At 40.5% G+C, this 5,104-nt stretch overlaps 1 non-coding gene across 1 annotated transcript; it reads left to right on the top strand.

The window, feature by feature from the left end:
- Positions 1 to 283: 283 nt before the first annotated feature.
- Positions 284 to 390, top strand: LOC141703219 (small nucleolar RNA R71). Its single transcript, XR_012567412.1, has one exon. It is a non-coding gene; the product is annotated as a small nucleolar RNA R71 (small nucleolar RNA).
- Positions 391 to 5,104: the final 4,714 nt, after the last annotated feature.

Genomic DNA, 5,104 nt, shown 5'->3' with positions numbered 1-5,104 from the left:
TTGATTAACTCCATACGTAGCCAAAGAATCAACCTTCATTGATAGCGCTTGGAGCTGGGCTGCAATAGCGGTGGCTGCATCAACTTCCAGAATACCTGCTACCTTGCCTGACGTCATCCTCTGAGTTGGGTTTTGATGCTCATTTGCAGCCATCGTCTCGATAAGATTATACGCCTCAGTATAGCTTTTAGCCCATAAGGCGCCTCCAGCTGCTGCATCGAGCATGGGCCGAGATTGGGCCCCCAAACCATTATAAAAACCAGTGATTACCATCCAATCCGGCATTCCATGATGTGGACATTTTCTCAACATTTCCTTGTAGCGTTCCCAAGCCTCGCACATAGATTCTGTAGGTTGCTGCGCAAACTGAGTAAGAGCACTCCTCATAGCAGCAGTCTTTGCCATTGGATAAAACTTCACCAGAAACTTTTGCGCAAGATCTTGCCACGTAGTGATGGACCCAGCTGGTTCAGAATGTAACCAGTCTTTAGCCTTATCCCTCAGTGAGAATGGGAAAAGCCTCAACTTGATAGCCTCATCAGTCACGCCATTATACTTAAAAGTGCTGCAGATCTCGACAAAATTCCTTATGTGCATGTTGGGGTCTTCAGTTGCCGCTCCTCCAAAAGAAACAGAATTCTGCACCATCTGAATAGTGCCCGGCTTGATTTCAAAGGTGTTAGCTTGAATAGCCGGATGAAGGATGCTTGACTGAATGTCATCAATTTTAGGCCGAGAAAAATCCATAAGAGCTGGATCAGCTTGAACAATACGATCTCCCATGTTTACTGGTTCTTTCTGCTCAGTTCCTGAATCCGAATCCTCAAAATCTAACTTCTCCGGAGTATCAAGAACTTCGTCTTTCTCCTCAGCTGTATCTAAGGTCCTCTTGCGAGCACGAGAACGAGTTTGCATAAACGCTTGCTAAAGTACCTGAAACACAACCGAAAAGAGTAATTAACTACTACGTCCTAATCACTGAGTCCTAATGACCAATGATGGTAAGTACATAAACTAAACAAATACGCCGAGTCCCCGGCAGCGGCGCCAAAAACTTGTTAGGGCGAAATCACGCACTAATATTCACGCAAGTATACGCGTTCGCAAGTAATATAGAATACTTTCTAGTTCGTTCCCTCAGAGACTCAGACTAATTATTGTCTAATTAAACTCACTCACCAATGTATGATTACTTCTCAATGTTAAGATAATAACACTTAAAATTGTTGATTAAATATTAACTATAATTAACTACTTAATTAACCACTTAACTAACACTTCAATTTATCAATAATAAAACACTCATGAGATCACAACTTCATTATTACTTCCTTCTATAGCCATTGTTATTACCTTTAGCATGTGACAGTGATGATATTAATCGAATAACACGAAACTGATAAAAGCCAACTTTCATTGTACTAATACCATTCTACCAAACATCCACAATTAAGATAGAAGTTGAATAGTCATCAATTATGTTGAGTTCCTATATGTCTACAGAAATTGACAACACAACGATTTAAGCACAAGTTATTCCTTTTGATTACATAGGGCAAATAAAACTGTTAGAGTTACCCACTAATCATGCACAACGTACATGAACCTATGCTAGCATGGCAAGTTCTAAATCTCAAGATCCACCGTCGCTTCACAAGAGATTAACACCCTATCTTATATGTTCGCGACGCACATAAGACGAATACGCACAACCAATACTAGATATCATGCAATCATCACACTAAAGTATTAAACAATTAACTAAAGAATTCCATAATAAATCCGTTGCAACCCCATGATCACGATTAGCCCATAATAGAACTTATCGCCATCATGGGTTCATATGAAATCATGATAAACAACACAAGAAAATAATAACTAAACTAATTATATTAAAACAGAGTACGTCACAAGAGTAAATAAGTCAAAGCAAGAAAACTAGCATCCAACGTTACAACGAAACAAGAATCACAAGAATATATGCTTCCTCTTCGTTGCGTGTGCTAAATCGGTCTCTTCCTTATCTCCTTCGCTTCTTGCGCAAAACACAATCTAAAACATAATCTCCTCTTTTCTATGAAAACGTCTCAAATCTACTTATATAATAGTCCCATAAAACTCAGATTACATAGAAGTTGGAAGCCAAACAGAAGTAGAAGTCTAAAATAATTATCTTTTTCCCCGACCCTGCGCGGCCGCTCAGCATTTCTGCGCGGGCGCGCAAGGCTGCTGCGCGGCCGCTCAGCATTGCTGCGCGGGCGCGCAGGACCCTACTGGAAAAATTCCAGGTTTGCTCCGTTTCTTCGCCGTAATCTGCCCGTTCTTTTCCTCTCTCAATGGTGAACACATGCCAAGGCTTATTCTTGATGATTCCTCCTCCGAAATGCAACTAATACCCTGAAATGCATAAACACTAGAAAAACGCATCAAATACACAAAATACTTGATTTCAAGACACCAATTTAAGCCATTTTAAGACGTTCTAAGTGGTATAAAATGTCACTTATCACTACACCACAGTTTCCCAACAAACTGTAGTTGTTAATAAGGAAATCAGCTCAAATCTAGTTTCATCCACCTAAAGGATGTTAATATTGAAACAAGCTCCCAACCGGGAGCACAGCCAAGAGGGTTAGGGACACAATTTCACCAATCTTATGCCAGAAAGAAAAGATCTAAAACCCTTGGGGATGCACAGGGAACACACAGTGCAAACTGGAGCTAAAGACTTAGTCACTGCATCATCTCAAAGTCAGCTTGATGTGGCTCCAATAAATATGGAGTCACAACCAAAATCATTGACAATTGAAGCACCTGAAACACCAAATTCACCCACACATTCACTGGATGTAGACATGATTCTACATCACTTCCAAATTCTCCATCTTTAACTCTATTAGGGAAGCCAAAAATCAAGCAAGTGAGCATCATCTTTAGATGATTTGTTGGCTCACTTGCCAATTCTTTCTGAGTCTATTGAGACATTTGTGCCCAAATTTACATCAATCTGTACAAAGTCTACAATAGTTTCCACTCCAAACTCATTCATTTCTTTTATCCCGATGGATATTGTTCATCTATCGAGTAGTGATTGTATCCCGACGGATGTACCTAACAGTAGTCATCCGTCGATAGCCAAACTACTATCCAGATGGATGTTCCTCATCCGTCGGTACTCTCTGCACAACTTCAAATTCCAACAATTGTCACAAGTGCAGGTGACCTAGTAGTAGTACAATCACTCTTGGGACTGAAGGCAGGGAGTGAATTGAGTGAGAGGCTGAATTGCTCCCAGAAAAAAGGAGAGGAAATGAGTGAACCAATGCAGACCATTTCTTCAGGTCTAGTAAAAGTGAGTGAGGGGAGTCCCACCTTAGATGGTGAAGGTGAGGGTGTGAAGGTGGGAAGCCAAGAGGAGCCCTTAATACAAGAACAGAGAGAAAAATGAAAGAAATGCAGGTACAGGAGAAATAAGGATGAACATCATTGTTAGTGAGTCAACGAATGTCAGTGATGCAGAAAGGAAGAGACTATTTCAGCAAGAATATCTAGTTGTTATAGATTCTATCTCCCTGGATGCTGAGACATTTACTCATCCTGTTCCGGCCTATCAAACTCTAGCTGGACAGGGTAATGAGGATGCTGAGAGGATGCTGAACCTAGTGCATACAACTGCTTCTCTACAAAGGGCAAATGATGCAATCACAGCTATGCCATCTACAACTGGCAGTGATTTTGAACTGGCTGAAGATTCTTTTGGGGATGATGGTGGGGATGATAAGGAAGACAACATGAGCATAGGGGGAGATGCAATAATTCCTTCCTGGATGCTAACCAAAGAATGTTCATACTCACATCTCCAATCCACATTATTCAAGCTCATTCATGACACCCAAACAGCCATTCAAGCATCCACAAGTGCCAACATAAAAAGGTTACTTGTACACATCTTGAAGCTCTACAGCTGCACAAGATTCAAGCTCTCCAACACAGTCAAAGTATGGATGAAATGAAGCAAGAAATCTCTGAGGTAAAATAGGATGGCATAGCAAGGTTGGATGCTAGACTTCCTGGAACCACCATGACTGAGATAGCTCAGAAATTAAGGAAAGAAGCTTATTTAAATAGAAAAGTAGAGGCCATTGACTCTAGATTATCTGATGTGGAGAAGTCAATGGCCAAAATACTTGCTAATCAGGAAGCTCGGACTGCTCTACTCCAATAGTTGGTGGCTGCTCAACTCCCTTCCACTCAACAACTTGATGCTAACAAAAAGGGTGAGAAAGGTTCATCAAGTGAGGGGGAGAAACAGCTCAACATTCAAGTCAGCAAACTAATTGTGCCAACAATTGCTTTCACTAAGCCACCAGCTATGCATAGCATTGATCTCATCAATCTAGTAGCAGCAAAACTGGAATCAAATGACAAACTGCCAAAGATTGATGTAGCAGCAGCTGAGAAAACTAGATGAAAATGGAAGAAGATTGATGCTGATATTCAGAAGAAATTTGGTCAGCTACAGAAGCCAGACAAGACCTTTCATCACCATTCTCAAGTCAAACAACTCTCAGTGCATGAAATGAGTCTGGGCAACTTGGAAAAAGGCCAAACCTCATGCATCAAATCTCCAAAAGCAAACCTAATCTTGAATCCTAAAAGAAACTACTCAAAGTTCTCAGAAAAAATCCTGTGGATATTGTATTTGAGACACCTAGGCTAGATGAGAAGAAGCTGTTGGCTAGGTCAATTACATTTTTCAAAGATCCAACTGATTCAGCACTTAAAGAAGGATTGCCAAAATCTACAGAAATTGTAAGGAAATCTATGTGGTGGCTGGACAACCTCAGTTTTTAGAAGCTAAGAAGGAAGAGAAGGAAAGAAATCAGGCAAGAAAAGAATTAGGCTGCCTTAGATGCTAAGAACTCAAACAAAATAAGGAGCAAGCTGCTATCTTGGCCAAACTTCAAGCTGTGAAGACTACAACTGAGATTTGTGCACAACCATCTGTGATTGTTGAACCTCAAGATCAGAAAATACATCAAGAACCATAACAGAAAAAAAGATTCAGATACAAGCTTCATTCTAAAAGAAAATTGGATTTAGT

Source organism: Apium graveolens, unplaced genomic scaffold (genome assembly GCF_009905375.1).
Source record: "Apium graveolens cultivar Ventura unplaced genomic scaffold, ASM990537v1 ctg6338, whole genome shotgun sequence".
NCBI lineage: Eukaryota > Viridiplantae > Streptophyta > Magnoliopsida > Apiales > Apiaceae > Apium > Apium graveolens.
This window is presented reverse-complemented; position numbering and strand designations above follow the sequence as displayed.